This window comes from Mauremys reevesii, linkage group 1 (assembly GCF_016161935.1).
Source record: "Mauremys reevesii isolate NIE-2019 linkage group 1, ASM1616193v1, whole genome shotgun sequence".
Classification (NCBI taxonomy): Eukaryota; Metazoa; Chordata; order Testudines; family Geoemydidae; genus Mauremys; species Mauremys reevesii.
The window spans coordinates 182,664,875-182,691,834 of record NC_052623.1 but is presented as its reverse complement, the minus strand read 5'-3'; the positions used below and the strand labels follow the sequence as shown (position 1 = coordinate 182,691,834).

At 39.0% G+C, this 26,960-nt stretch overlaps 1 protein-coding gene and 1 long non-coding RNA gene across 21 annotated transcripts in view; one reads left to right on the top strand and one right to left on the bottom strand.

The window, feature by feature from the left end:
• ROBO1 (roundabout guidance receptor 1) overlaps positions 1 to 26,960 on the top strand; it is a 1,025,913-nt gene that overhangs the window by 804,073 nt on the left and 194,880 nt on the right. The window lies entirely within an intron of this gene.
• LOC120402129 overlaps positions 1 to 26,960 on the bottom strand; it is a 57,627-nt gene that overhangs the window by 21,248 nt on the left and 9,419 nt on the right. Inside the window, exons 2-4 of the long non-coding RNA XR_005596999.1 lie at positions 18,890 to 18,947; positions 18,757 to 18,794; positions 8,294 to 8,385 (exon numbers count right to left, since the gene is read on the bottom strand). This is a non-coding gene — a long non-coding RNA (uncharacterized LOC120402129). The remainder of the gene's footprint in view (positions 1 to 8,293; positions 8,386 to 18,756; positions 18,795 to 18,889; positions 18,948 to 26,960) is intronic.

Here is a 26,960-nt window from a genome sequence, read left to right as displayed (position 1 = left end):
CGGCTCCCACTGGCCATGGTTTGCCGCTCCAGGCCAATGGGGGCAGCAGAAAGCCGCAGCCAGCATATCCCTGGCCCGCACCGCTTCCCGCAGTCCCCATTGGCCTGGGAGGACAGGGGGCTTACCCTGGCGAGTCGTTTGCCAGAGGTTGCTGACCCCTGCTCTAGTTTGTCTTCATCTTGAAACTTTTCTGATGAGCTTTGATAAAATCCTCTTGATCATTTATCATTTTTCTAATAATAGCCTAGATTGTTTGGGGCCAAATTGTACTCTGCTGCATTATTGTAAATCCAAAGCAACTCAACTGAGTTACTGTGTTACATGTAAACTACTTTATAAAAACAAAAAAAGAAAGTTTAAAAAAAAAGATTTGACAAGTTAAGGAAACTGTTTCTGTGCTTGTTTCATTTATATTAAGATGGTTAAAAGCAGCATTTTTCTTCTGCATAGTAAAATTTCAAAGTTATGTTAAGTCAATGTTCAGTTGTAAACTTTTGAAATAACTACCATAACATTTTGTTCAGAGTTGTGAACATTTCAGTTATGAAGAACCACCGTTATTGAGGTGTTCGTATCTCTAAGGTTCTATTGTACTAAAATTCACAATTAATAATTCTGAAAAGATTTGTGGCATCGCTCATTCTCGGAAGACAGGATACTGGGCAAGATGGACCTTTAGTCTGACCCAGTGTGGCCATTCTTATTCAGCTACATAATTGTTTAAATATCCAGCATTATGCTTCCTATTATATTTAAAATAGGGACAAACAGTCATTGTAATACATATTCACTGCTTAATTTTAAGGTAATGTGCTTGATTCTTTCTTGGGATGTTTGGGAGAGAGAATTTAGTGTTTGAAAGGTGTGAGCTTGACACGCCTGGAAACAGAAATTCTCTATTTGTACACAAAAGAGAATGCACACCATGTTTAGTGATTGTGCAAATGTTCCCAGGCTTCCTCAGTGGTCTCAATCCTGAGCAAGACAGGCCGCCTGGACTTAAAGACTGTTCCTTTAACTATTTGGTCCTTAGGCTCTCTGCTGATGCTGCAGATAATTAATTAATGAAAAATATGGTAGAGTTTTTTGTCATGTGGACAGGATGTCTGCCTTTTGAAAAATATACTGAGAACACCAAATTCAACCATCAAATTGTAAGAGCAATTTAACAGCCATCAGATGGTACAAACTTTCAGCAATCTTAGCTCTGATCAGCATGCAAAACATGTGTTAGAAATGAAAGCTTGTATATACCATTATGAATTCTCTGACCCATCCAGGTCTCCAAGACCAGTCGTCTTATAACGTGTTCTGTTTATGCTTTGTTTCTGATTTGGGGCAGTCCAGGACATGTCATATGAACCCTTCTGTTGTCTAGTCCTCTGCAATTTAATAACCATGGTTTATTCTTCTTTGTGATAGCTGTTTGTTTATACCTTGCTGTTCCAGTGCAGGGCTCTGTGCAAGGGGCCAGGTTAACCATTATTCCATGGCTTTTCTTATCCATGACTCCCGAAAGTCTCCCATTGATGTAGACCCTACTGTAACAAACCCTTGACCCCATATTCCCAATAGGTAATCATGTAGCACCAGGAGGATATGTGAGCTAGAAAAAAAATCATCCTTAATTAACATAACTCTGTTTCTCATAATGGTAAAACAAATCTCCAGATGGTTTTTTTGATTTCTGTTACATCCAGAAAATAATCTTCATTCTTAAAGGCGTAACTTAGCATAGCAAATGAGGATGAATGTACATGGGAGCACACAAACACAGAATGTTTGAAACACCCTTAGATATTTGGGCTTAACCATCCAAACTTATAAACATATCTTAATTGAAATGGCTGTTAATAGCAGTGACTAATTTTGATCATGTAGTTGTAGATGTTTTGGAACTGAACGTTTGGATCTTTCTGGACATAGCCTACAACAAACAAACAAAGTCTGACCAACTAACTTTGCCCTTTGTATTAATGTTGGACCGTCCTGGGATCTGCTGCTTAACTATCTGCATTTGGGGATTGATACACAAATATCTGAGCTAGATAAATATAGGTATCAAAGCTAGCAGCATTATGAAAGATACGTATGCAGTGCAGATTGGCCCTCTCCCTGTGGGAACACCCCACTTCCCAAGAAGGATGCAAGGCCTCCATACACTCATCAGTTTTGTGGGCTAGGGAAGAGTCCCAGACACTTTGGAGGCAGCAGGCAGGAATAGCAAAGTAGCACACCTAACCAATGACCCTCACAGCCTATATTGTATAATTTGAGTACTGAATATGCTGCTGTTTGGATTCGTATCTCCAGCAGCAGAGGGAGTAGAAAGACCCTTTGGAGCACCAGTCCCCAGCTGCACCAACTGGGGCAAAGCTCCAGAGGGGAAGGGGACCTGTACACAGATACTCATGTCAGAGGAAGGTTGTTTGGCATGTATGCACTGAGGCCCCAGTTTGTGGAACAAGACCGGAGGGTGGCTGGTGAGGCAGCAGAAAGGGTTGTAGCTTAAGGATTACTTTGGCTAGATAAGGGATTTCAGTGTTTTAACAAAGACTACAACAACAGAGGTCAAAAGTAACACTGCGTTTAAAGGAAAAGGCAACTGGACAGAAGCTGTGATGAAAGTTTAGTCTATATTATTTAGTTGGTTGGGAATATTATAGGCATTTCTTGGTTACAAAATTGAGGGTTTTTTCATCAGGAATTTCTAAAATAGTTTGCAGATAAAATTGCTCAGATCCATAATAATTCATAGTGACAAGGTATACAAAATAAGTTCTGGAAGTATGGGAAACACTTAAAACCATCATCTGTAAGTTAGAACTATGTCTTCCTACCTGGTTAATGTAGTGAGGAGGTGCTGGTCCCATTGTTTTGAAATTTGCACTACCTCTCTGGGAAAATAAGATGGCATATGTTTCAAGGAGGCACTGGTGCAACCTCTGCTTAAGACTGTCAGTGGATACTAGTAATCTTTCTACCCAGTGACCTGTGTCAAACCTCCCATTTTTGGAAAAGGTAATTGGGAATGCAGAATTTTCTGATTTCCTGAATCTGACCGATCTGGTTTTAGATCTGGATATGTCACTCAAACAGCATTGGAGGCCTAGGGAAGAGAATAAGGTGTGTATATTGATTTTTATTAGATCTTCTCATCTACCATCGATACAGTTGACACACGTGTAATTTTGCACATCTATGGATCCTAGAGGTAGAAAAAAGGAGTTCCTTAGGAGTGGCTTCGCTGTTTTTCGACAAAGAAATGCCAGTGATTAATCAAAGATAATTGCTCATCAAAATTAAGTGTGTGATTAGGTGAGGTGCAGTAAGATGATGTCCTCTTTCCCATTTAGCTTGTACATATAGTTATTAAGAGGATTAGTGAGAAAGTATGGTTTGCATGTTGTCAATATGTGGATGACATCTAGCTCTAAATTTCCATTTCTTCTCAGCCCCCAAAAGGTTCCATTATTTCCTTTTAAATGCAGAGCTGTCATTTTTAGCCATTCCTTTGTCTGACTCAGATCAGGTTATTGAACTCTGTTCTCCATAGGATACCTCTTCAAACCATTCAGAAATTGCAGCTAGTGCAGAATGAGGGGCAGCCCGCTTAGTAAATATTTCTTCCTAATAATATATTGAACGTGTGATCTGCCTGCACGACCTGCTAAATAATTTCTAATTGGATTTCTTCAGGTCAAGGTGCATCTCCTTGTATAGATTTGAACAGCACCTAGTACAATGGGTCATGTCCATGTTCCTACAAAGATATCTAATACTTACTTTTTTGACATATGAAGTCCTAAATGAGTCCTGATTGAGATCACCTATCCATCTCCTCTGACACAGAGAATCTGTGAGGTTTTAACCAACATAGCACTGGTGGCTTCATTTGGAGAGGGATGTAGCAAATGTGTTTTCTGTGAATTTTCCACAGATGGTCCTGTTTTCTTGTTACAAGTAATCTGCACTGAACTAGAAGAGGAAGGCCCATATCCCATTAGTAAGTTCCTTGAGACATCTAGACATTGGTGCATACCTTATTAGTGTGAGTCTCTTTTTTTAGAACTGCTCATTTTTAATATCCATTAATTCTTATTTTGTGCCAGTTTTCCATATTTTTCAGTCATCCTATAAGCTTTTGTCTTTTTCTGTTAAGGTAGATACATAACGGAGAATCATAGGGATAATTTATTACTTGGGAAGAAATAGCTCTCTAACATAAAGAGCTGAATCTTAATTATTGAATATGTGTCCAAAGTAGCTTGATTTAAGACAGCAGTATTGAGTTTTTGCCATTAGAATAGAAAGACTGAATTGTTACTGAAAAGTCGTGAAGTAGGGGATTCTGGCATTTGTGGTGAAAGGAAATTGAAAAGAAACAGAACATTTGGATTCATGTTTCATGAAATAAAGTGTATGACAGGATAGGAAAGCAGTCTGAAGGAAAATGGACATATATTTTTTTCTAGGACTGGGAAAGGCCAGATAAAAATGTCACTATTAACAAATGCACTATTGTACACTTAGAGAAAAAGATTCAGAACAATTTGTAAATATTAATTTAATGACATATAAACATGAAGCTTTTATATAAACCTTTATAAGCACACATTAATTATAAACTTTCTTTGAATGTTCTGCAGATATGTAACAACAGTTGTCCATTCAGCTTCATGCATTTTAATTGTAAAGCTCCAAAAATATTTCCAACCTATTTTTATTGCAGCCACAATAAAATGCTAAAGTCAAAATCTCCCAGATGTAAAGCCTAAATCTGGCCCTTCATCAATTCTGGTCATTTTTTCAGTTATCCTGCAGATTCAGTCCTGGAAATTTAACTTTACCAATGGACTTCTCCTTCAATAAGTGTGTGGAAGATTTAGCAGCTCTCTTCTATTCTTTCCCGTTCATTGCTTTTAACAAGGAAAAAAAATACAGTAGCTCTTTGCATTGAATTAGTTCAGCTCTGGAAGTAATCAAACTAGCTGGAAAGAAAGAGGAGTTCTATGCCCTGCTAAGGGGTTAATTCAAAAGTTTGGTTTCTTTTTGATTGCTAAGTGCATAACTTATGTAAGAAAAGGGAATATTCGCCAGTTTGTACTGGTATCTTGGGTAAAAGAAAGGATAATCATATAAGGGATCATCCTCTCTGAATAGTTTTTAATCAGTTATTTGTATATTCCTTCATGTTATAAAAATAACAAAAAGTAGATATTACAAAAAAACATGATGACACTAGCATAATGTAAAATATTCATGATATTAGCTGGCATAAATTTTAAAAAATGTGTAATTTATCATTCAGATTAGGCCTCTCGTATTTGTTCAGTTTTGTGTCTGTGAATATGCTGGTTAATGGGTGAGAGGTAACAAAAACACATGCAATACGTTCCTGCTCTTGCTAAGAGAATGGGCGTCAGCTATGGTACAAAATACCCTCTCCACCATCCACCTATCTGCAGATGCACAGATATCATGTAACACATCTCAACAATAGAAAAGTTACCTTCATTCAGAATTTTGGCATGTTTAGGTTAATTTGCTATTACCATAAATAATATATATATTTTTATATATGCTCAGCCTTAGGTAATATATTGACAATTGTCTTATTGGTGCTCTGTTCTTACAACCACAACGCATTTTTGTTCTTGTTACAATAAGAATTAGTTGTTGGCAAACAGACCATAAACTGTTTGTTTTTTTTTCAAACTCAGTTAATGTTCAGGAGGAGGTGCGCGCGCACACGCACACACGCACACACACACACACACACACACACACACACACAGTCTCCAAAGGGCAAAGAATCACCCATTCAGTAACAGCCATGAGCATCCTTTTAACAATATGTTAGTCATTAGTAATGCTACTTTGAAAAAGCCTATGTGAGCAACAATTTAAGGTATGCTGAAGCATATTAATTAGATTAGTTCTACTTATAAATTCAAAATGACTGAAAATATGTAGTTGACAACATAATTATTAGGTTTATCCAGTCTCTCTCCAGACAATCTTTGAAGATATTATAACTAATTGTGAAAAACCTATGTTAAATTACCACATAGGTACATTTGGTCATAAGTGAAATAGAAATGACAAAGTGAATAAGGTCCTATATCTTTGAGAATTTACTTTTCTAATCCAAGGGTTGGGAAAAGAGAATTCAAAGTTCATTCAGACGGGAAAAAGAACGGAGTACGCATATCACTTAGATTGTCTTCTAGTAGAGCATTTGGGAGGCAATGCTATCAATTTTATTTTCAAGACCACACAATTTGTGAAAAATCATGTTTAGCGCTCTTCCCAGTTAAGTTAGCTTCAGAGTCCAGGATTCAAATTTAGAATCATATGTTTGTTTTTGCAGATTATGTTTTGGTGATGTGGGCTTCCATTTTCCACTGCCTGATATTTATCAAAATTTTGTCTTTGGAGAAAGAGTACCATTGAACTGACTTTTTGATGCATATCTGAGCCCTAGATGCACAAACTATGTAATTATGAGTATGGAGACTTCTTTAAAGCAGAAGATTTACTGAGACTTGCTGTGAAAAGCCCTATCCATCCTAATTATAGTTGTAAGAGCAATCATTAGATATTGGATGGATCACTTTTAACACAATTCTCAAAAGTGCTTGTCAATGCTGTAAAACACAAAATTGAAAATAGTATTTTGTAATTAGTACACACGCAAACTTAAATTTTAAATTATTAGAAGCTACTAACTTAATCATTTTACCTTTTATGTGAATTCAACATGTGGACTCTTTTTATTTCCTTGATAACCTTACTGAGTAAGTTCTCTCAGTCATACAGTATGGCCAGTTGAGATGCAGTGAACTTTCATTATAAACTTAAATGTTCACAGCAAAAGGGTGGCTATAGTAGAAATGTGCTGTTCAAGTTTTGTTAAATTGTATTATATCTCAGGGTACGTCCATACTAATGGGTAGCAATCAACTTCTCGGAGTTCGATATATCGTGTCTCATCTAGACGCGATATATCGAACTCCAAACGCGCTTCCGTCGACTCCGGAACTCCACCACCGCGAACGGCGGTGGCGGAGTCGACGGGGGAGCCGTGGACGTCGATCCCGCGCCATGAGGATGGGTAAGTAGTTCGAACTAAGGTAGTTCGACTGCGTACCTTAGTTCGACCCCCCCCCAGTGTAGACCAGGCCTCAAAGAGGCAGCCAATGTCTTAGAATTTATATTTATAAATATGTGTGCTATGATTTGCATTCTTTCTTCACACTTCTTTATTCCAGTCAGAATTGTTACAGCAGAGCAAAATCTCCTTATGAAAACCTATTTTTCTTTAAATTTTCAATTTTCTTGTATTAAAGCAGGGGGGATCATTTTGGAATAGTGGTACAACTATTTTGTGTATGAAATTTTTTTGCAAAAATGGTACAAATGAATGCTCTGAACGACATCTTTTTAATGTACAAACTTAGAAGACATTTAGCAAAGACTGCTTTTGCTGCCATTGAAATCCCCCCAGTGACAAACCTGCCTTTGTAAAAACTTTATTTCATAGTAAATTCCACTGTTTTTAAAACAGAGTGGTGCGGTGGTGTTTTTTGTTGTTGTTGTGTCTCAAGTGTATGCAGACTTTTTTAACTTTGGTGATTTTTTCCTTATTTTTTTTCCTAATGAAACTTTATTAACTTTGTTTTGTAAAGAGAACTGAAAAACAAATCAACATTGTACACCTCCAGTAATTAACTGCCAACAATTTGTGGGAAAGTAAGTTGAATGTAAACTGAAGTTAAAGCAAAATGTTCATTTTGTTATCTCAAGGGTTCCATTCAGCAAGAAATGGTCTCATCAACTGCTTTTATACCAATAAATAAAAATCCTTCTGACTACATAGACAGAGAGAGACTAATCTTAATTCTTCATCAATGCTAGAAATTTCCTCCCTATGAGCTGTAGGACATAATTTCACACATGGCAAGTAGACCACAGTAATGTACAGAGGACTCCAGTGAGTGTGGTTAGTGAGTCCACCAGTATCCCAATGTGCTTGCCACAACGGAATGAGGTGGGCCTTGGTCTGTGCGGCAGAAGAAGGTGTTGCAGCCCCTTTAAATGTTCCTGCTGCCCTGGGTTACAAGGGGAAGGCAAAAAATCAGCTTCTTAATCTTTTTTTTTTGAGCCTCAACTTCGTTCTTCAAAATCTATCTGTGGATTTTAATTGTGTCTTTCCCCAAATGAGCATGCAAGGACTTTGGAGAGATTCTTGCTACATCTAGTGTGAGTTCAATTCTACAAACATACTCACAATCTATGTGGGTGGACCCCTCTCCATTCATAGAGCTCCTTCAGTATCAACAGTCCTCTGCATGGGCACAAAGACGTCTGGTATCGTGGTTCCTATTGCAGGATCAGAGACATAGGGAGTATTAGCAATGGAAGAGTCTATTTTATACTATTGTATGTAATCAAGGATGAAAAAAAAAGTCTTGGTATTGTTTTTCAATCTGTCATTGGTGAATCTTCACTTTGAAACTGGAATCCGTTCATGTACCTTTTGGGACATTTTCTGATTTCCATTGCCTTGTGATATATAAAATTTCATACATGGAGAAGTGACAGAGTCCTGTGGCACCTTATAAACTAACAGACGTATTGGAGCATAAACTTTCGTGGTGAATACGCACTTTGTCAGATGCATGTAGTGGAAATTTCAAGAGACAAGTATAAATATGCAGGCAAGAATCAGTCTAGAGATAACGAGGTTGGTTCAATCAGGGAGGATGAGGCCCTCTTCTAGCAGTTGAGGTGTGAACTCCAAGGGAGGAGAAACTGCTTTTGTAGTTGGCTAGCCATTCACAGTCTTTGTTTAATCCTGAGCTGATGGTGACAAATTGGCAAATGAACTGAAGCTCAGCACTTTCTCTTCAAAGTCTGGTCCTGAAGTTTTTTTGCTGCAGGATGGCTACCTTTAAATCTGCTATTGTGTGTCCAGGGAGATTGAAGTGCTATCCTACAGGTTTTTGTATATTGCCATTCCTAATAACTGACTTGTGTCCATTTATCCTTTTACGTAGGGACTGTCCAGTTTGGCCAATGTACATAGCAGAGGGGCATTGCTGGCACAAGATGGCGTATATTACATTGGTGGATGTTCAGGTGAATGAACCAGTGATGTTGTGGCTGATCTGGTTAGGTCCTGTGATGGTGTCGCTGGTGTAGATATGTGGGCAGACGTGGCATCGAGGTTTGTTGCATGGATTGGTTCCTGAGTTAGAGTTACTATGGTGTGGTGTGTGGTTGCTGGTGAGAATATGCTTAAGATTGGCGTGTTGTCTGTGGGCGAGGACTGGCCTGCCTCCCAAGGCCTGTGAAAGCAAGGGGTCATTGTCCAGGATGCGTTGTAGATCACTGATGATGCGTTGGAGAGGTTTTAGCTGAGGACTGTAGGTGATGGCCAGTGGAGTTCTGTTGGTTTCTTTCTTGGACTTATCTTGCAGCAGAAGGCTTCTGGGTACACGTCTGGATCTGTTGACTTGTTTCCTTATTTCCTTGTGTCGGTTTCGTAGTTTTGAGAATGCTTGGTGAAGATCTTGTAGGTGTTGCTCTCTGTCTGAGGGGTTGGAGCAAATGCGGTTGTACCTCAGCACTTGGTTGTAGGTTTTCGGTATAGGGTGGTGTTAACGTGACCATCACTTATTTGTACCGTGGTGTCTAGGAAGTGGACCTCCCATGTAGATTGGTCCAGGCTGAGGATGATGGTGGGGTGGAAGCTTTTGAAATTGTGGTGGAATTCTTCCAGAGTCTCCTTCCCATGGGTCCAGATCATGATGTCATCAATGTAGCGTAGGTAGAGAAGGGGAGTGAGTGGATGAGAGCTGAGGAAGCGTTGTTCCAGGTCAGCCATAAAAATGTTGGCATATTGTGGGGCCATGCGGGTGCCCATAGTGGTGCCACTGGTCTGGAGGTATGTATTGTCACCAAATTTGAAATAATTGTGCGTCAGGATAAAGTCACGGAGCTCAGCAACCAGTTATGCTGTGGCATCATCAGAGATACTGTTTCTGACAGCTTGTATTCCAATACGTCTGTTAGTCTATAAGATGCCACAGGACTCTTTGTTGCTTTTTACAGATCCAGACTAACACAACTACCCCTCTGATACTTGACAGACATGGAAAAAATATTCAATTTGTCAGAAGGAATCTTCATCTTCAGCAGGGAGAGAGAATCATCTTTGGATACAGTTGAGAATATTCATTTTGTTTCAGTAGTTGTCATTATTTCTTATATATGTCACCAGAATTTTTGTGGTATTGTACAGTTTTATAATACATGTATTAAGTTGGCATTCTCTAAATTACATCCCCAATATTTGTTCATTTTTGATCATTCTCTGGAGTTTAATAAAGATCATAATTAAAAAAATAAACATGTATTGATACATTTTGTATTGATGCACTGGAATAATCTTTAGTGCTGCACTTTTTGTGGTTCATTTTTTTTTATCAGTGACATCAGTAATAGCACTGTAAATACAAGTAACAAATTTGCTAGCAGCAGGGCCTCACATAGACATTGTTGTCTGACAGCCGGTATGCAGTCAATTGCAGAACTGGGGGTTTAGTTGCATTCTGTGCATTTATCCTATAATAATCTTTCTCCTTAGTCTCTTATCTTTTACTAGATTCTGATTAATTTTTTTTTGTGATTTTGTTAAGCTGTATTTTGATGGAAATTATAATCAATTCAAATATGCAAAACTTGCATTTTAAATTTTATCAGTAGTAATAGTAGTTAAATGAAATTATCTTAAATGTGCAGAATATAGAAGAAAAAAGTTTATAAAACATGTTTTGCATTAAAACTAACTTATTTGTGAAATAAAGGAAAAATTAGTGAACTCTTAAGTTAGTGAAAAGTGAGTGAATTGAACTGATTGTTTCTGGTCGCCATTTCCTTCAGCATTTTAGAACAAGTAGATCTCATCCTCTCATACCTAGTTTTTATTCGCAGATTGGAAGAGAAAAATAAGCATTCCTGCGTTTTCAGCTCCCTTTTAAAAAAAAAATTTTTTTAACTTGGAATGAAATAGTCATTGGACTGAACTAGTTGAATAAACCTATATAAGGAACGTATTCTCTCTGCATCTATGGAAGAGGTTACTGCTGTCAAAAGCTAGTTTGACGCTTCAGCAAACTGGTTCCAGGTTCTTCGCCAGTGACTAGTATGCCAACCCCAAGTCATCAAAAATAATGAATTAGAGTCCCCTCAAGAGAACAGAAATCATGAGACAGACTCTCTCCCCTCCTGCACCCAAGTATGAGATGTAAAAAGCTATCAAAACACATTTTTAGTCTGAGTTTTTAATTCCCTTCTATTACCAATGTGTGTGTGAAAATTTCAGGTTGAAAAATCAACTTTTAATACCCACAGAAATGCATGCCTTTCCCTGCTCAGATGTAGACTCCACTTACCCTTCCCTCTCTCCCAAAATAGGGAAATTGACATCCATTTCCTATTGTTCTCTTGACTCTCTCCCCTCCTACTTTGCTTATTTTGAATTTTTAAAAGGGCTGAATGGAAAATAGTTTGAAAACAAGTGACCTAATTAATGCATCATGATTCACAAACACAGACAGAATGTATATTATTTTTTAGGGTTGAAGAATTACTGATGTATACTCTAAAGAACTTTAAATGTATACCAATCATTCATATAAACGATAATCCCAATTACAAAAAAAAAGGATTGTTTTAGCCTTTTGCAAGAAGCAACACTTCCCTGACCTCTGCCTTACCCCAATTTATCTATCTGAGACTGGGCAGCACTCCCCACACTCCTCCTCTGCCTCCTGCTGTTCCATACCCCCTCCATCCTGTCCCCCACAATCACTGCGTCCCAGGCCTTTGGAATATCTAAATCTGCCTCCCGCTCTATATCAACTTTCTCCCATCCACCTATCAGTGATCAGTGTCTCTTCTGGTTTTCACAGTCCCTGTCTCCTGTCTAGCCCCCTGAACATTAGAGTGACATCAATTTTGCCTGTGGACGTGGCTTCAATCTCAGTTAAAACAATGGGAGGTGGCAGCCATCTTTATTATTAAGGGCAGCCCCATTTACACATGCAGACAAACTGTAAGGAAACAGAGAACATCTTCCTGGGTTCAGCCCTATTATGAATAATAGAAGATGGTGGCCATTTTAAATAAGGGGAAAATTGCGAGTTGGGGCCTTTCATTATGTTTTCATGAGACACCCCAAAATCGGTAGAGCTATGATAAAATTGTGAGAGTTGGCAGTATTGCATGTCTCCCACCAGTTCAATGGTTTGCCTTTCTTAAGAATTTAGCAGCAAACATGTACTGCTTATTATTATTTTAAGAAATTTAAATGATTTTAATATTAGAATAAGTTTAGGCCTTAACATTGGTTGTCAATTCAATTTTAATTTTAAAAAGGATTATATAAAAATAACCACTTTTTTTTTTAAACCTGTTTGTTTGTTTTTTTAAACGTCATCAATTTGTATCCACCCAATTAAAATAGATCAGCTATGAAATTAACTCTGGATACTTTCCATTTCTTTCTTTTTTTTTTTTTTTAATGCTTGCATAAAGAGCAGCACACAAGGGACTTTCAAGATACCATTCTGGCAGGCCCAATTTTTTATTTGTGTTTTTCCAAATACATGTGTATGTGTTGGGGAATGTATTACAGAGACAAGTTTATCTTTCTAAAATCCTGGGACTAAGACAGCTACACAAACGCTACAAATAACACTGGGAAAGTTGTGGCATCTTTTTAATCTTTCTCGCTATCTTTTTTTTTAAATACTAGTTAGTTCTTCTGTATTCTTACTTAACTAAAATTTCTCTTTGCAACTTCTCACCTAACCTTTAGCCATAGATAGTACTTCTTCACTGAATTACCTCTTTCTAGTCTGTAATTTTTTTCCTGTTGTTTTTTTTTTTGAGGGTTCCAAATATGGTAGCAGAGCATCCATATTTTTTTAGTGTAGCTAGAGCAGATCCTCTATCTAGGATGCTTACTGAATGTGCAAAATCCACTGTTGTAGAAAAGGAAAAGTCCATTCAACTAGAGCTGTGACTTTTATAGGCAGAAAGAGGATGAAGCCTCGGAGGAGAAACTGTGGAAGTCAGGCTGTCATAAACAGTAAAGGGTTAACAAGCAGTACCTGTGAACACCTGACCAGAGGACCAATCAGGGAAAAGATAATTTAAAATCCCTGTGGAGGGAAGTTTTTTTTCCCCTGTATCCTTTGTGTTAGGGAGTCTCTCTTGGGAGTTAAGGGAGTCCAGACATCTTAATCAAGTCCTCCCAGGTTTCTGCAATAAATTCTTCTATTCAAGCTAGTTAGTATTAGCAAGGAACTAGTATTCTTATACTTTTATTTCTGTATTTGCAATTCTGTGTTTTGCTATAGAATTTCTTTAATTCTGTACTGTTATTGCTTTTACTGAGAAAGAAGGGAGGGGGAATTCTCTCCAGAGATTGATAAGTTTAGACCCTGTGTATTGTTCCATCTTGGTATTACAGAGAGTTTACTTTTTTTTATTCTTTAATAAATCTTTTCTGTTAAGGACTTGGTTGATCTTTCCTTGGGTGAATTCTCAGGGAAAGGGGAGGAGGGAGGAGGAAGGCATCCCTCTGTAGTTGAATCCCAGTATCTCTCCTAGGAGAAGGGACGGGGGAGGAAGCAGGGGAGAATGGTTTACTTCTCCTAGGTGTAAGAACTCCATGGATTTGGGGCTCTTGGGATCCCTAAGGATTTTGGGGGAGGACTGTGTCCCAATACATGTACATTATTGGGTGGTGGCAGCTTTTACCAGAGCTAAACTAGGATTTTAGTTTAGAGAAGTCCATGCAGGTCCCCATTTTGGAACCCAACAGCTCTAAGTGGGGGTGAAACCTATGACACAGGCACATGTCAGTCTCTGCTTATCTGTACTAAGTAGTTACAGGGTCATGCTTGTAGCAGCCAATACAGTATTCAGACACAGTGCTTAGAGCAGGGGTAGGCAACCTATGACACACGTGCCAAAGGTGGCACGCAAGCTGATTTTCAGTGGCACTCACACTGCCTGAGTCCTGGCCACCGATCTGGGCATCTCTGCATTTTTATTTAATTTTAAATGAAACTTCTTAAACATTTAAAAAAACCTTATTTACTTTAGATACAATGATAGTTTTGTTATATATTATAGACATATATAAAGAGACCTTCTAAAAACGTTAAAATGTATTACTGGCACGCGAAACCTTAAATTAGAGTGAATAAATGAAGACTCGGCACATCACTTCTGAAAGGTTGCTGACCTCTGGCTTAGAGCAATGAGACTAAAACCACCCATCTGGGATGAACAGGCTATGCTGATATTTCATTTCCCCCCTTTCCTATTTCATTTCCATGCTATTGTGTTCCTCTATACAGTTGTCATCTGCCCATATCTTTTAAAAAATGCTACCTAGAATGTCATAATCAGCACTGGTGGAAAGCAGGTAACAGCCAAAAAAAATAAAATAAATAAAACTGTTCCTCACCTGCTAATTTGTTTAGAGTGACTTGATTACAGTACTGCAGGACACACGTGCACACAGAGGAATGATCCTGTTAGAGAACTCAAGTGGTGACATTAGGGTGACAAGATGTCCCGATATGTGGGGCTTTTCTTATATGGGCTCCTATTATCCCCCACCCTCTGTCCTGATTTTTCACACTTACTATCTGGTCACCCTAGATGACACCCAGAGGTAATTGGGAATGTAGGATAGGGTAACAGCTGGTACTCAAGTGGATTTGCTGGTGGAAGGAATAGTTCTTGCCTTGAGACCATTAAAATTGTACCATATGATTGGATGTGACTTCTTTAAATAGAAGATTACTTTGCCTCACAGTCTGCACTACTGTAGCCAAGTCACAGGAATCAAATTAGAAAAATCTTGTTTTCATTACATAGAAGCTTAATGGCTGTTTTGATTAGTGTAAAAGCAGCCAACTATGCGGTCTCTGCAATAGGTTTGATATACTGAATCTTTGCCTTGTACAAAAATTACAGTTGAAACCAAATCCATCCTACCAAAAGAAGGGGGTTGGAGGGCGACAGTATTTCAGGCATTAATTAAAAACGTAAGTAGCTGGCATTGCCCTATGCATTTCAGCTTCTCTGTGGCAACATGTTTTGTGAGGAAAGCCTCGCCAGTGCCCCAAAATGAAAACAAGGCTAGTTTGAGAGTGGTAGATGGCAGTTGGCTGGAAATGGGTAGATTGGGGAGGGGGGTCCCAAGCAAGTTAATAGCTACAGCCACATCTGCCGCTGCTTTTTTTTCATTATTTTTATTGAAAGTTTCACATGAAAATCCAGTTTGCAAGCTGGCATTTGGAATAATTTTCTTTACACTGGACTGTGCAAAAGGCAATTAAGACCATATGTATTACACTTTTGAATCCAAATTTCCATTTGTCCCACATAGACCTGAGAGTGTTATGTGTAACATAAATGCTGAATTATGAAACTAGTCATAGAAAAATCTTACTTTTACAATGCATTTTAAAGAATGATTTCTACATCATATGCAATTGCCTGCATGGTGTTTTGTCCTTGTTTTTTAAACAGTGTGAAGATCCTTGTAGCGCACTCACCTTTGGCTTCCCTAGGAGTGGTTGTTGACCTTAACGGGGTTTAATTATTTTAAAATGACAATCCTAAAACACACGTTCTATTATTTAACATCTAATCACTCAGGAAAATGAGCACTGATTTGTGTGGCTATGAAAACCACATGACTGGAAGGCAATCAAATTGTTCACCTCAGCCAATTATACTTGTATAACACATGGATATCCCATTTTATTCACTAATATACAGTAAAGAAAGCTGACACTTAATAGTTGTTATATGATGAAAGCCTCTTTGCCTTCTGGTTTGATACCATTGCGGTGAATGACAAGTCTTGTAATGTATTTAACAATCTTTTTAAGAATACAACTGTGAGTTACTGAAACTAGTAAAGAAATGTTGGCACAAGTCTCAATGTTTGGTTGAAAAGTAGCATTTCCCTGCCAAATGCAATGTTTGAAATGAGCATTTACTTGGATCCAGCAATACATATTTAAAGGAAAACTGTTGACAAGGCTGCAAATATTTTTAGGAGTTATAGTGTGATTGGATTGTTTCTGACTGAAAGCCTCATCAATTAATCAGATTCGCCTTTTTTAATTTACTTATTAGCATTTGTGAGTTGAACTTATTTTAGCACGTATGAAAGCGAAGGATTTACAGTACTGGCTCAAGTCAGACACAGTGCTGGCAAATACTACTCAAACTTAACTATACTCGCATTCCATTGTGTCTCAGTTCTGACTTGAAGAAACTTACCTATTGTAGTATTGGCCTTTCCTAAGCAGGATTTGCCAGCAATGTTAAATCAATATCCAGATGCAGACTAACAAATTAATTAAACTTGAGACTTAACAGGATTTAAACTCAGACTGCAGAGCTTGAAGGGTTAATTCCTTCAGTCAGTATCACTTACACTGCTTACCTCCTCCTTTATGATTCGTCATTCTAAAAATGATTTTTAAATCATTGAAATAATTCACTAGGGCTGAGATCCCTATTTTCACCCTCTGATTCACTGTGTGCTTTATACGAAGAAAAAGAACTTTCATCCAAAATGTCAGGCCTGTTTGTAGCAAGTCAAATGCTTTCTCAAACATATATATTTGTTCAGATATGTTTCAATTCCATACTTCCCTACAGTGACACGATTACCTTTTGCTTCTCTGTGAATTGACCAGCAATAAGGTTGCCAAGCCTCCGGGATTGGCCTGGAGTCTCCAGGAATTAAAGATTAATCTTTAATTAAAGATTATGTCATGTGAGGAAATCTCCAAGAATACATCCAACGAAAATTTGCAACCCTAAGTCCAGTAAGGGTACTGTTGCAATTTATGTGGTTCAGTCACTTCCTCTGTAGAAATGGGCAGGAAAGCAAACATCCCTAGGCTCTTTCTAAGCCTGTATGTTCTATCCTGGTTGAAATAAGGTGTTCTAGCAATGTTGCCCTCCCTCAAAAAGTGGAGAGAGGAAAAATCACATGTTCCTGATTTAACAGCAGTATCTCTAGAAAGGTTGGTAACAGTGAAAGGAGAGGGGTAGTTAGTACAGGTAAATCATTATTTTATTCAGGACTGTTCAAGCATCTGAAAGTCATCAGTTTAAGGTTTTGTTTCTTAAACTGCTTTCTTATTGCTTTATTTTCTTGGAAAGGGTTAATTCTGCATTATCCATGATTTCACCTTGGTTGGCCAGTATGAAGTCCTAGTTCATTAAATCTTATCTGTGGCATTTTGGTAGAATGCAGTCTTCATTATCTTAGTGACTGTGGCAGGGTGGGTCATTGTTATGAGCTGTCACACATTTTGCAGATATTTCCCAACATAGTGGCCTACAAAGTGACTGATATATCAGTGATCTTTGATATGAAAATAACCTTCATACTCCAAAATCCCATTCTATATCTACCAATAAGCATCTTTGCAGGACACAGCAGATTTGAAGATTAAAGAAATAATCCATTAATTAAAGATGAGTTTACTCTGAAACCTTTAAAAGATTTTTTAACAAGAGGGGTAGGTGATAAAGAATGTAGTCTGAAAAGGCAGGATATGAACTGTGGTGTTGTATGTTGGATCCAAACTAAAAGAGTTTCAGAGCTGGGTAGGGGAATGTAATGGATTTCTGTCTAAATCCTCTAGATGGTTTTGACAGTCTCAACCAGAATTTAAAAGGATCAATATTTAAATTAATTAACAAATGGAACTTAGGCCACAGTTCAGCAAGATACTTAAACACATTCCTAACATTAAGATCGATAGGAATATTCACACACTTAGTGTGCATAGTCCTTTTTGAATTTAGTGTTAGGGTTGCCAACTTGGTAATATTTTTTAAAAAAAAAACTACATTCCAGCAGTACAACGGGGGCTGCGGGAAGCAGCATGGGCCGAGGGCTGTGCTGCGCCCTTCCCGCAGCCCCCATTGGCCTGGAGTGGTGAACCGCTGCCAGTGGGAGCCATGATCGGCCAAACCTGCGGACGCGGCAGGTGAACAAACCGGCCCGACCCGCCAGGGGCTTTCCCTGAACAAGCAGCGGACTGGCTTTGAGAACCACAGCAGCACTAAACCTGCCCTGCTGTGCCTCTTCCCACTGAGGCCCTGCCCCTGAGTTGCCTAGTCCTCCTGAGGACCTGCCCCCATTTGCTCCTCTTCCTCCCTTTCCCCGTTGCTTGCTACTTTCCCCCTCTCCACCCCTCCACACCTGGGTCAGGAGGGACTTGCCTGCAGCTGCCCAACGCAGGGAGGAGGTGGCCCCAGCTGAGCAGGGGCTGGTATGGGTGATGACCTGTTGCCTCCCTCACCAGCAGTAACCGGACTTTCTGTGATCAGTCAGTAGATCTGACTGGACACTATCAAGCCGAGAGGGAGGGATAGCTCAGTGGTTTGAGAATTGGCCTGCTAAACCCAGAGCTGTGAGTTCAGTCCTTGAGGGGGCCACTTAGGGATCAGGGCAAAATCAGTACTTGCTTCTGCTAGTGAAGGCAAGGGGCTGGACTCAATGACCTTTCAGGGTCCCTTCCAGTTCTAGGAGATAGGATATCCCCATTAATTTAATTTATTTTGTCTAAGTCCTCTTTCTGACCAGACTTTCCAGTAGAAAAGTAGACACTTGCCAACCCTACTTACTGTTAGGTGTGTGGTTCAGTTCCTTGCTGAATCAGAGCCTTAAATGGTTACAAAGAGAAGAACTTTGTAAGTAAACATTATCTCCATTTAGCAGCTCTTATTGAGCTTATGGTTAAATATAGGATATACCTACCAATGAAACAGGAGCTACCAGAAGTTTGCTGGTCCAGAACAAGTGGAATTCTGTTGTTCTAAGTGGGAGGAAGGTCAGTATTTAAAGTGCTGTTACACTCTGAGGAGTCTGTAAAACCTGCGATATTTATTTTATCTTAGTGATTCTAGATTAATTATGATTCTAGATCAAATATTCCAAACTTACAATAAATAAAATACATACAAGTGAAACGGTGTGTGTTCCTCTTGCTCATGCATCATCATCAATAATTAAGATTCAGAGGGGTAGCTGTGTTAGTCTGGATCTGTAAAAGCAGCAAAGAGTCCTGTGGCACCTTATATACTAAGAGACGTATTGGAGCATGAGCTTTCGTGGGTGAATACCCACTTCGTCGGATGCATGTATTCACCCACGAAAGCTCATGCTCCAATACATCTATTAGTCTATAAGGTGCCACAGGACTCTTTGCATCAGTAATTAAGTTTCAGTAAAGCAAATACTCCCCTCTGTTTCACCTCTTCATAGTGGTTACACAGGTGTAACTGAAGGCAGAATAAGGCTCTGAAATTGGGATTCAGTCAGCAAGTCTGTAGGTGACATTTGGGATTGAATAGAATCCAGTTCACTGTTTTGTACCTGCCTCGTGAACTGATAACAGGAGTATAAATTGTCACTGAGGTCAGCAGAGATGCAGAATACACACCAAGTCCATATTTTTTAAGTACAGAGGTGCCATTTTTAGATACTTGCATACCAGGGTAAATCCACTCTTTTTAAGATGGAAGGTTTTCTGCATTACATTTCCAAGGTTTAGAAGCCTTGCAGGAAAAGTGAACAGATATGGCTCTATCCATATCAGAGAGCCTACTTCAGGCAGACAGACTGACATCTGAGGAATCTGTCCACCAGATAAAAGTGAATGCACTGATGCTCACCCCTGTAGCATTTTTTTAAAGCTAGAGCCTACAAAAGATCTTGGTTGGAGTACTTCTGCTCAATCAAGGGTTAGATGGAAGAGAGCTTCAGTGCTGAGATTTGCACACCAGATTGATGATTGTTGGAAAGGAGTTATCACTAAATTTGATGCCAGACAGAGCTCAGAAGCCAGAATAGCATAGAAAAGGGAAGAGTTGTGAGAGAACTCATAACTGTAGGATTTTGACACAAGAATCAAAGTAAAAAGGTCTAGAGATCTAAAGGCGGCAAGTTATCCCAGAGATATCTGAGCTGTCCGCAGAAGAGAGGATCTGGAGCCACAAATAATTGGAAGGTCTCCAGGGGGAAAAGCTCTTGCCAGAAGCTACCACTACCCAGAAACTAATCAGGAGACAAGGGCTGGGGAACTGATCCAGGATATGCCAGATCCAGGGATAGATCCAGAATGTCAGACTAGAACTTTTTTTTTTAAATAACTAAAAACTAGAACTGAATTTTTATTTGTTTCATTTTTAAAGTGGAAATAAATGGATTTATCACTTCTTATAACACAGGAAAACATGGAGGAAAACATTTTGATGCAATAAAAACCTGTTTATAGCTGCTGTGCAGAAATATTATGCCTGATAAAATTCCCAGTTCCATTGCATCTGTTTCAGAATGCAAGAATGAAACAAAATAAAATGATTGGGAAATAGCAAAAGAAAAACGTTGGAAAGCAAAACACATCATTAGGAGAGTTTATCTAACAGTGGAACTTGTATCAGTATTGTCACAAAGATGTGATAGGTAAGAAGAACCTTGCTAAAGATTTGAGAGGGATAGACAATTATCTTATGAACATATTCAAATAGAGCAGATATACTGTTTTGTCTAAGTATAAATGTTATGTTGTTTTGACAGTGGCATGCTTACACCTTTCTTTTGAAGGGGACTAAACAGTGATGAGAGAAATCTGTGGAGCCAATGAAGTGAGAAGAATACATATTGTAAAATAGTTCAGATGACTGAGCCATATAATAATATTTGTGCTGTCATTCACCACGTTTGTATTGTTCCTGTACTCTGCTTACAATCCAAAACCTGAGAATTTGGAATCTGTGTGGCATTTGAAATGATTTTTGCTGTAGTCTGGGTGCAGGTATTGTGTATTTTCAGTGAAGATACTGTGAGAGGTAGTTGAGGGACTTTGAGCTGTTGTGTCATTAATACACGGATGACATGCTGCTCTTAATCTCCTTTTATCTAACCCAGACAGTGTGGTGTCTTGGCTTTCCCAGTGCCTGGCAGAGATAATGGCTTCGATGAGAGCATTCTGACTGAGGTGTACTCCATACAAGAGATAGAAATATGCTGGTTGGTTGAGAGAAGCAACCTGAAAGTGAGCCAAGGATGGTGAAATGGTGGCTGCTCCTAGCATTACTAGATGTTCCTGCTGCAACTAATAGTAGATCCAAGAAGCGCTGTAAATAAGTACAACTATTAGTAGTCATTATTTGATACGTGTTTGTCTATTTGATTACTTATTTTATGAATTCTTTATTAACGTGCTCAGCACATTGCCAGGCTCACACCTTCATTAAAGTGGTTCAAAATGCCGGAGTATTTTTGAATCCCTATGTGTCCTACATAGTGGTCAATGAGTGCTTTTTACATCCACATATTTTTCTCTCATGAGGCTGTCATCCATGCTTCTTAACTTCCATACTGGATTACTGAAATGTGTTATGCACGGAGCTTCTCTTGAAGCTTCTCTTGAGCAGTATCAAGATCAGGATATATGTGTAACAATAGTAACTGTCCTGTTTGCATATGAGTAGCACCCTTAGAAATGTTGATCTGCAGATCCATGTGTGGTTTGGGCCTTGATGCATGAGAGAGTGTCTGTTTCTGAGCACTGCTGCAGAAGATGAGATCAGATAACCTATTCTATATTACAATTTTGAAATTGCCATTGGAGGTATAATGTGGCAGGGTGTTTCCAGTGGTGGGCCTTTGACTTTGGTCCTCTTTCATGCCCAAGCTTGTTAATCTTCTAGTCACTGTGAAAGCACATCTGTGTCTTTTAGAGTCTGGTGATTTGTGGAATGGGTTGTGGGTCTGGGGAAAACTGGGGAAAGCTTTTCAAGATGTTTCTGATACTGACTGAGGTTATTGTCTGTCATACATATTGTAGTTGTAAATTTGGAAAGTGTCCAAATATATATATAAAATTGTGCACAGAATGTTAAAAATGATACTTTTGTAAATGTACCCTGAGACAGAAGGAGAAATCTTGACCCCATTAAGTCAATAACTTCCATTGACTTCATTGGGGTCAGAATTTCACCCAGAGCATATAAGAATATGCCTTTTATAAATCTAAATCAAGAAATATATTCATTGCTCCATGTAAAGATGATGATTAAGCTATTTAGCATGTAAATATTTTGCAACCCTACAGGAATGCCTTCCTGGGTGTTTTTGATCTTTTGTTTGCTTTGTGAAATTCTCATGCACCTGCTTTTCATGTAATAGCAATGCTATTACTATTTCATTTTTTATATTTCAATATATCTGTTTTTTGTTTTACAAACATATTTTATGTTTAGAGAGAGTAGAAATGCATAATGGTGTGGTATAAAAATTTTATTGATATCAGCTTGGGATGCCCAAGTTACTCAGTGGTGAAGCAATGAATGGGTCATGCAGATCATCCCAAGAAAATGTACATAAAACCTTTATACTGCACTATACCAGAGTGCATTTTTTCATGGGAAAAAATAGTTTAGTAAAACTTTCTAAAGCAGTTCTCATTTGTATTGATATCATTTCTCATCTCTCTGTCTCTTGCTGTCCCATTAAAGCTAAACTCCTGTAATAGAATGATTTAATCTATACAGGCCTCAATTTAAAATTTTTTTTTAAAATTTCCTAAAATAGCTTTTCCATAAATAATGCACTCACTTTAAAAAAAAAAAAAAAAAAAAGTCTGAAACATTGGAAAAACTCATGGAAGGATTTGAAGGTCACTAATGTTAAAAAGCTTCTGTTTCCAGCCCTGATGGGCTGTGAAATATTATAATTTAAACCCGTCAGTGTTCCTTCCAGGACTGAATATTGTCTGTCCTAGGCCTTAGAGAAGTGTAATTTGAAATAAAGGATGGATGTTTGGGGATGAGCGGAGGATGGGAATTCCACAATGGAGGAAAAGAAGGAATCATTTCCTGGTAGGGTTGCTGTGTGTACGTATGCGTGTGTGCGTTTGTTAACATTGACTGTCTGAAGCTGTTGAAATGTCTAGAATGTTAGAAGTGGCTTTAGGGGAGATTGATTAGTGGGCAGAGAATGACTGTACTGCACCTTTAAGCAGGGTGGAATGCATTGTCCGGCTTGCTGCGGGAGAGGGAATAGCACCTTACAGCCAGTTGGGGAAGCGAGGCTGATGCAAAATAGGGAGTGGGTCAGCGTGGTGACGTTAAGTATCAGAGGGGTAGCCGTGTTAGTCTGGTTCTGTAGAAGCAGCAAAGAATCCTGTGGCACCTTATAGACTAACAGATGTTTTGCAGCATGGTGACGTTGACTCATCTCTGGGGCCTGGAAGGGCTGGGGAGTTCAATTGAGGCAAGCAAAGCTGGAGAAGCCCCTTTTCCCCGGGCCAGGTGGAATAGCACCTGCCCTCTCTCCTCTTGAAATGGCAAAATACTAGGTTTGACAGGACCTGCTGTGGGCATCACACTAGCCTCCTTAACCTGGTTTGAGAGGTGGATGGTATGGTCAAAGCAATGGGTTGGCTGGGGAACCTAGACAGAAAAGGATGGGTGCCGGCAGAAACTCCCCCACGTACAGGGGTATTGGGACAGTTTTTATAGTGGGAGTGCTGAGAGCTATTGAACCAAACTGTAAACACTGCATATAATGAAAACCACTTCAAACTTTGGGGTGCAAGCACCTATGACTGGGTAGATATTGAATGAACATAGTTACCTGCACAGCACACTTTTATCTGCCGGGTAGTCCAGACATCTAATAATAAAGTTGCTGCCTGATTAAAACCAATCAAGTGTCCCCTGTCTTCCTTTCAGTATAGTTCGATAAAAGGGTGAGGTGGTCAACAGGGCATGATAAATTTAACTTCTCAAATGATGGTGTCTTTGACCACAAGATTCTAGCATTTATAATGTACAATTACAATATATTACTCTTTAAAAAACAACAAACGTGCACGGTCATTGAGGCAGAGAGTATGCCTTCTTTTCTGTTTGTATAATATCTAGCACATTATTGGTGTTACAAGAAACAAATGCTACTATTAAAGATATTACCAGAACAAGTGTTTTAGTGGTAAGGTATATAAATAATACAGAATATAGAATATATATTGTCTGTGTGTTGTGTATGTGCGTATAAACACTTTTTTAATATAATAATACATATATAAATGGTGTGTGTATATGTAATATAAACATATATTTTATGTATATAGCACATGTGTATTGTGGACCAAACTTTCTCTAATTGAGATTCTGCTGGTGTACTGTAATGTTGAAACATTCCCTTTGAAAGTTAGAAAAAAAAAAGCCATTTTAAAATAGGACATGGTTTAGCTGGAATATATCAGGTTTAACTGCAAGATAATTTCAGAGTATGGTCTCAAATATTTCTCTCTGTATGCAGTTTAAGAGATGTGGCAAGAGAGAATATTAACATAAAAACAAGCAGCGCAGTCATGAGTATCTCATTTATCTGAAAATCGCCAACTGGTCATAGCACTGGATGTTGTGACATGTCTGTGTTTCTGTATGTTTGGCTGGTAACAGATCCAAGAAGACATGATGAAATTGCTTTTGAACTCAGTTACTGAACATCTGTAAAAGTTTACTTGGCATGCGGTAACAATTTTAACTTGTGTGCGTGGCAAACATATGTTTGTGTCTGTGTATACAAGTTAAACTGGTGAACATATTACGTTTGTCATCTTACCTTTTATTTGTCCATCTTGTTTTCTTTAAAAAGACACAGTCAAGTTAAAAAGTCTTATGTTAAAAATAAAGTTTCCTTAGGTGTAATTTCACTTTAGAATGCTAATACTGAAATAAGACTCTAATTTAACTTTGCTATTTTGTTTGACCAAGGTGAAAAGAAATCGAACAATGAAAATAGACTTACCATATATGCTCGATCATAAGATGGTTCGTTTATAAGCCGCCCCCCCCCAGATGAATAAGTAAAAAAGGAAATTTTTTATGACCCATTCATAAGCCGATCCTATAATTTAGGAGTTGGCAAACTGTCTCCTGGGCCATCAGGGTAAGCCACTGGCAGGCCTAGATGGTTTGTTTACCTCAAGTGTCTGCAGGCATGGAGGTAAACCTAAGTAAACAAAGTGTCCCAGCGCGCCAGCTGCTTACCCTGACGAGCCGGGACAGCAACTGGTGGGGAAATTATTTTTTTTGTTGGGGGAGAAGCTGGGGGTCAGGGGAGTAACCCCTGTGACCACCCTCCACATAACCCCACGCCTAGACCGGAACCCCCACACTTTTCTCATCCCATCCCTTCCCACCTTAGCTGGGGTGGGCCAGGGGAGGATGTCTCTGGCCTGGCCGGAGGTGCTCTGGCAGGCTGGGTGGCGTGGCTGCAGCGTGCTCCAGCAGGCGGGGCCAGGCAGCATGGCTGCAGCCTGCCAGCCGCGGAGCTGCAGCTGCTTCAGAGGCTGGGGAGAGACTAGTTTGGCCAGAAGCGGAGAGACTCTGGCCCCGCCTTTTCCCTTCTGACTCTACTGGCTGTGCTGCTTCTCCTTGCCCCCTCTGTTGGCAGGGAGGGGCTGTGTCCCACCTCTCCCTCTCTATACTCGTTCATAAGCCAACCTCCATCTCTGGTGCGTCCCTTTTTTCCTAAAAAAATTCAGCTTATGAATGAGTATATACGATACTTTATTTGTAACTAGTCTTTTTCTAGTCAACTTCACTTTCTGTTTTCCATGCACTACTACAAGTGACAATGTTTAACTGCAAGCACTGCAGGGAGAATATTTATATCAAAATAAATTATATCTTCATTTTTTCTTACTGAAAAAAAAATCAGTTTAAATAAGCTTTGTAAAAACTTAAAAATAAATACATTAATACTTACAAAAAAAAAGGGGTCCTGAACTACTGGACAATGTTTCTTTAAGATCTTTTTTTTGTTCTTTTATTGCAGACTATTGTTCCATACAAATATTCAGATATTTTTGTCATAGCAGAGGTCTGATTATTCCCGTGAATAAAATAAATGTAACTGCTGCAACTGATAGATACAGGGCTTGAGACTCAATTCTGCAAGCTGCTCCACATGGGAGGACCCTTGGTCCCATGTTGAACCCTAGTGAAATCTGTGTGGCTCTATGCATGTGCATAGAACCTCATGTATAGAAAAGCTTGCAGGATTAGGGCCTTGGCTGTATCAGTACATATTTTTTATTGCAAAGCATAGAAAATATACATGTACTTTCCAGAACTCCATTATATAGTGTAAAAAACACACAACTTTTCTCCAGCTGAGTTCTGTGGTGATCTCCATATTGCCAGTCTAGAGCACAGGTGGGAAGTTCCAAGGAGCAGTAGATAGTGTTACGTGTCTTTGGTAACATCAACCAAAAAAATTCCAATACATGTAAATTCACTGGGATATTCCCATATCTTTGGGCCATTCTACATCTATTATTGTTTAGTCATTTGATTATGGTAGATTCCACTCTGTGCTGGGCACTTTCCAGACACGCAAGAAGGTGCAGTCCTTGCTCTGAGGCGCTCACAGTCCAAGGACTGGCAGACAGATAGACCTTTCAATGAATTGCATGTCGGCAAGCAGCACAGCCCAAATGGGTCTTCAAAGGAGATTTAAAAGTGGAAAGGGTAGGAGCCTCACAGATGAGCTCAGGAAATTTTGACCATGCATCGGAAGCAACATGGAAGAAGGCATGGAAGTAATCATGTGAGGAGTTGACAAAACCGTGTTCAAAGATGGGAATATTTTAGAGCAAAGGGAATAGGGATGTAAGCCTACTTTAGAGGTGGACAGGCTGAGTTTGGCTTCATGTCTGCAATAGGTTTAGGCTAGGGCTTGGGTTTGAATTCAGTGGTGCCAAAATCTTGTGAGCTGTTAATTGGACAGTTAAGAAATACACTTCACA